Raw genomic sequence first — 6,671 nt, 5'->3', positions numbered from 1 at the left:
AGCCAAATGGATGGACCTGGAGGGCATCATCTTGAGTGAGGTAACACAATCACAAAGGAACTCACACAATATGTATTCACTGATAAGTGGATATCCTTTCTTTTCTAATACCTCTGGCAGATGCTGGGCTAGAAGGTGGGTTAAACTGTTTAAGAACTATTATTAAAAGTGGGTCTTGAAAAAGTTAAAGATATAGAGAGTTAAATTACCAAGTAACTTTTAAAAGAATCAGATGGTGAGGCTGGTGAGGAAAGCTCTGGTTGCCAAGCCTAAAGATTGAGTTCCATCCCCAAAATCCAGAAGGTAGGAAGTAACAGACTTCCATATGTTGTCCTTTGACCTCCATCTGCATGCTATTATCAAATGGGGGTTATAGAGATTAAAAATAAGGTAGCAAAATTCATAACTTGGATAACGAGTTAAATAACAGACTAAACATGGTTGAAGAAAGAATTTGAGAACTAGCCATGGATCAATAGAAAATATTCAATCAAAAAGAGAAAAAAGGAATTGCAAATACAGGGATAAAACACAAGCCATATATGACATTTCTTTAAAAATTTGACACTTTTTTAATTAGGTATTTTCTTCATTTACATTTCCAATGCTATCCCAAAAGTCCCCCATACCCTGCCCCCCCACTCCCCTATCCACCCACTCCCATTTCTTGGCCCTGGTGTTCCCCTGTACTAAGGCATATAAAGTTTGCGAGACCAAGGGGTCTCTCTTCCCAACGATGAGATACATATGTAGCTAGAGACACGAACTCTAGGGGTACTGGTTAGTTCATATTGCTGTTCCACCTATAGGGTTGCAGACCCCTTTAGCTCCTTGAGTACTTTCTCTACCTCCTCCATTGGGGGCTCTGTGATCCATCCAATAGCTGACTGTGAGCATCCACTTATGTGTATGCCAGGCCCCGGCATAGTCTCACAAGAGACAGCTATATCAGGGTCCTTTCAGTAAAATCTTGCTAGTGTATGCAATGGTATCAGCGTTTGGAGGCTGATTATGGGATGGATCCCCAGGTATGGCAGTATCTAGATGGTACATCCTTTTGTCTCAGCTCCAAACTTTGTGTCTGTAACTTCTTCCATGGGTGTTTTGTTCCCAATTCTAATAAGGGGCAAAGTGTCCACACATTGGTCTTAGTTCTTCTTGAGTTTCATGTGTTTTGCAAATTGTATCTTGTATCTTGGGTATTCTAAGTTTCTGGGCTAATATCCATGTATCAGTGAGTACATATCATGTGAGTTCTTTTGTGATTGGGTTACCTCACTCAGGATGATGCCCTCCAGGTCCACAGAGGAATGGATACAGAAAATGTGGTACATTTACACAATGGAGCACTACTAAGCTATTGAAAAGAATGAATGTATGAAATTTGACACTTTGTAACATGTCATAAGTGGCATGTGACTACAGACCAACCAGAAACCTTGAAAAGTCAATAAAAGGTACAAGAACACAGAGTCATAATGATTCTGGAATGTCTACCAAGGTCAAATAGTGTGCACACCAAGCAAACTGCACTATGGAGAACACAGAAATGCGTGATAGTACAAGAAACGCTTGTGAAAACTTGAGTGAATGAACAAAGGCTGCCTCCCTTCATGGGACAGTAAGAGATCAGTGGGCTTTTCTACCAAAACTAACACCAGAGAACCTGAGTAATCTTTTAAAGTCCCGGAGGAAGGAGTAGTGCCAATTCAAAGTCCTATAGCTGGAAAAAAAAATAGATTAAAAGGCAAAAGAGAAAAAATATTGTTTCTATCATATTCTCTGTAGCAATCTATTTTAAATAGATAGAAATATAAATGTAAATAAAAAGTAAAGGAGGAATAAAAAAGCTAAATTCTAGAAATAAAATGAAGAGACTATTCTCGAATATGATTAATGCTAGCCTCTTTTCTCATTCATTCAACACAAAAGTTACTATATGTAGGGGGGAAATGACCGTTTACATTTTCTTGAATTGAGAACCCTGTACAAACAAAACAAAACAAAACAAAACAAAACAAAAATAACCAAAAACCAAACCAAACCAAACAAACAAACAAAAAAAAAACAAGCTAGTAAAGACATGCAGATGTGGTGACCCATATCTATAGTCTCTGTACATGGAAGGCTGAGACAGGAAGGTTTTGAACTTGGAAAACAGGGAGGCTATACAGGCTATACAGGGAGAGACTGTCCCTAAGACAAACAAACAAACAAACAAGATATTGAAAAATCCAAGTCCCAGGCAAAAAGAAGATACTTGCAACCCCCAAACAAAAGCTATAGAACTCTTATAAAACAGTGAAGAAGAACCAATGTGCCAATTTTAAAGCATTACTCAATTATTTAATAAAATGTTCAGGCAGTCAATAGATAGCAAAGTAGTGTGACTATCAAAGTGTTGCCCACCATCATCTTGAAGATGCAAACTGCACTTGGCATTCCAACAGGTTGAGTGCAAAGACATCCAGACCTTGGTGGAGCCCATTGAGTTACATGCCATTCACACTCTGACCAGCCCCACAGGTTCCCAACTCTGGAAACTTGGTGATGAAATGAACTTTTCTGTATTTTAGAGAATTTTGTGTATCAAAAGGAGATAAAAGACCTGATGAGTTTTTGGTTGGGAGGATGTTGATTGTTTGTTTGTTTGTTTGTTTGTTTGTTGGAAATTAAATGAAATCTCTCAGATCGTATTCAGCCTGAGCCTGGCGCGACAGATACAGAGCACACAATGATGAGTAGCTCATTATTATCATCATCACAGACAGACTATTTTTACTCTCTTATCTGAACAACTTCTCCAAGAAAGCATACCACTGCTGCTTGAAATCGGTGCAGCTAGAAATAGCCCTCCCCTGTTCGACATCATTTTTATGCACAATTATGAGCCCAGGATGGGTGTGCTTTGTCCCTTTTATTAAAATACCCTTGAGCCAAAAATAACATTTAAATGAATAGCATCAGAAATAAACACACACCAAGCGCCTGTGGCGTTCAGGATGGATGGAGGGGTTTGGCACCTGCTATCTCTCCACCCCCTCATGCTTCAGGGCTTTCCTTATCCTTGCCTGAGAAACTCACTAAACATTTTTCATTTTATGTCTTTAATCTGCCATCCAGAATAGTGTTTGCTTTTTTAACTCTAAGAAAATATATTTCTCTTATTTTGCTTCGATGGTGGTATTCACAAGGTAGACAGATGGCAGAAGTCAGAGCCAGGCAGTGACTGTGGAGGCCAGCCAAGGAGTCACTTGGGAGAAAAGCAAGAGCCTTGTCTGAAAGGATGAGTGAAGGTTTAACCAGGCAGGGGAAAGGCTGCAGAGATGGTAGGAGCAGCAGGCATCCGCCCTCTAGGGACAGGAAATAATGGCAGAGGTTGCGGCTGAGGGTAGCCGAGCAAGCTCCTCTGAAAGCAAATAGCCAGGTCTCAAGCAGTTGAAGGCTAACAAGCCGTGTTGAGGTGTTTGTACTTGATGTAGGAATGAAAGTAATAGGGAACAATGGAGAAATTTAACTTTTGCCTGATCCTTCCTTCTGCTCGCTAGTCTATTACTAAGCTGCCTCCGAGACAACGTGGGACTTAGCAAGCTGATCTCCAAGATAAATGGATTATATAAAAGATGATGATGACTTGCGAATAATTAGTGATTGTGGAGCTGTCAAGGAAGAACACATTCTGGATGGGGGAGTTAACATGCGCTGATGGGCATGACCTATGAACAGGAGCAGAGAAACCAGCAAGAATCCAGGGCTCCACGGTTGGAGACAATACAAAAAGCAAGAACTCACAAAGAATAGGATTTTCTTAGTTTATAAACATTTATAAACGATTTTAGTATTGGGCATGTTGAGAGAACAGATATATGAATTTCCAAAGTTTCTAATTTCCAAAAGCAACAAAGACACCGAGTAAGGGCCCTCAGTGGGACGACAGGAGGATCCCTCAGCATTGGGAGCTGCTACTGCCAAACGGAGTCACACGCCAAGTGCAGGATTGTGGGATAAAGAACCAAGTGCTGGGTGGAGATTACAGCTCACTGGTGGAGGGTCTGCTTAGCACGTGTGTGGTCCTAGGTTCAATTCCCGCACTAGAAATTGACAAAAACAAAACAGCACTTGTGAGTTTATCAGAGAAAAATCATCTCTGGATGTGTGGAGGAGGCCATTCCCTGGAGGAGCTGTTCCCAGGGGAAAAAATGAGAAAGAAAATTATGTCACATCCCTAAGGCAGAATATTATTCTGCTAGTAGAATGGTGTGTAATCCTGCTTGTTACGTGGAAAAATGTCACCATCTGGGGACAAGGCAGGCAGTACACCCACAGGTCCAACCCAATCCTCTCATACCAACCTCTTGTCTCTCACCCTCTCCAAATATCAACTCCCTGCATAAGTCTTCTCTGGTTGTATCTCTGAAGTGTCAACCATCTAACATAGTCTACTTCTTCACAACTCATGAAACTTCTCAATCACCCAAAATATTTCTTAAAGAGAAAAATCCCATATGAATGGTAGAGAGTATTTGTGAGACATAAGACAGTGTAAATATACGTAAAAACATATATTTGACTCGAAGTATGGAATAGCTGCCAATCATAGCTAATACCCTTCGTGTCTCTTTGATACTGTCTTGGTTTTCTTTCTGTTGCTGTGGGAAATACCGTGACCAAAAGCAACTTGTAGGAGAAAGATTTCATTTGGCTTACATGTCCTGATCACAGGCCATCACTGCCGGAAGCCAGAGCAGGAACTGGAGCAGAGGCCAAGAAAGATTGCTGCTTACTGGCTTGCTCCCCAGGGCTTTCTCAGCCTACTTTCCTATACAATTTGGAACAAACTTCCCAGGTTGTGCCATCCACAACCATCTGGGCCCTCCCCCATCAATCATTAATTAAGAAAATGCCCCCACAGGCTTGCCTATGGGCCAATTTGATCGAGGTGTTTTTTTTTTTTTTCTCAATTGAAGTTCTCTATTCCCAGATGACCAAGGGTTGCATCAAGTTGACAAAGAGCTAACCTCACAGCAAGGCAACTCTGTGCTGCAGATATGGTTTTGTTTTTAAAATTGCTTTGACAGCTCTCAGAGCTCACAAGGAATAAATAGATTTTTTTTTTTTGGTTGAAAATGATGAATGCACAATAATGTAATTAGGAAACAGACTACTCTACCTCATTCTGTAATTAATATTAGTTATCAAGCAAACACACACATACATAGTACTAGTTGCTAAACAAAAAATTATAGGAATGATAAAGCCAATTCCTGGTTCAATGTTTACATTCTTAATCCCCCATGGTAGTGATCATTGCATCCCAATTTTATTTCATGAATTCACTTGTCATTGCCTCCAATTCATTTTTCTGATGGGCTTATACAGAGGCTAATGAGCATGCCAGGGTTTTGAACAACACAGACACATCCTTTTTCTTGTATCTTTCCTCTCTGTCTCTTTTGTGACTCTCATACTTTTATGTATCTCGTCTATTGTGGAGAGATGAATGGCTAATTGTTCTCCCATACGTGAAATGACACTTTAATGAGAGTATGCTAAAAATAAAACATGCATGAGGCAAGGTTCTTTCGCTGGAATCCAGAAAGTTAGAAAGGGCAAGCCCTGTCTCGGTGGGAGGAGCTTGTATTCTAGCCTCAGGATAGACATGTGGTTACCAATCCACTGAAATCCCCAAGAACCCATTTTGCTTTTCTGTTGCTGTAATAACCAACACCAGACAGGGGGAGGGGAGGGCTTATTTGAATTATAGGTTATCATCACTCATAGATGAAAGCCAGAGCAGGAACTCAAGGCAGAAACCTGGAGCCCAGAACTGAAGCAGAGGCTATGGAGGAGCAACCATAGTTGGCTGGACCCTCTGGCATAAATAAACAGTCAAGAAAGTGCCATCTAGATGTGCTTATATGCCAGTTCAATGGAGGCAAGTCCTATGTCAGTCACTCTTCCCAGGTGACTCATGTGTATAAAGTTGAAAACTAAAGCTGACCAATGACACATCTTTATAGGATGACCACATTGTAGAACTACAGTTAAAAAAAAAGTGCTGTTTATTGGGTCAAATTTCTGAAACATTGTGATTATGGCTGGCTTACTTAGTAACATGGATTTGTGTTCTAATTTGAAGATCAATTTTGATAACAAACTAGGACATAAAGATCTCTCCTTCCCCAAGTTTATCAGTTAAGAGCACTGACTGCTCTTCCAGAGGTCCTGAGCTCAATTCTCAGAAAACACATGGTGGCTCACAACCATCTGTAATAGGATCAGATGGCCTTTTCTGGTGTCTCTGAAGAGAGGGACAGACAGTGTACTCATATACATGAAATAAGTAAATAAATCTTTTTTAAAAAGAGATTTCTCAATTTTATGAGGTTCCATTTGTCGATTCTCAATCTTAAAGCACAAGCCATTGCTGTTCTATTCAGTAATCTTTCCCCTGTACCCATATCTTCGAGGGTTTTCCCCACTTTCTCCTCTATAAGTTTCATTGTCTCTGGTTTTATGTGGAGTTCCTTAATCGACTTAGATTTGACCTTAGTACAAGGAGATAGGAATGGATCAAATCACATTCTTCTACATGTTAACAACCAGTTGTGCCAGCACCATTTGTTGAAAATGCTGTCTTTTTTCCACTGGATGGTTTTTGTTCTCTTGTC

The sequence above is a fragment of the Mus caroli genome, chromosome 3, assembly GCF_900094665.2.
Source record: "Mus caroli chromosome 3, CAROLI_EIJ_v1.1, whole genome shotgun sequence".
Lineage (NCBI taxonomy): Eukaryota > Metazoa > Chordata > Mammalia > Rodentia > Muridae > Mus > Mus caroli.
This window is presented reverse-complemented; position numbering follows the sequence as displayed.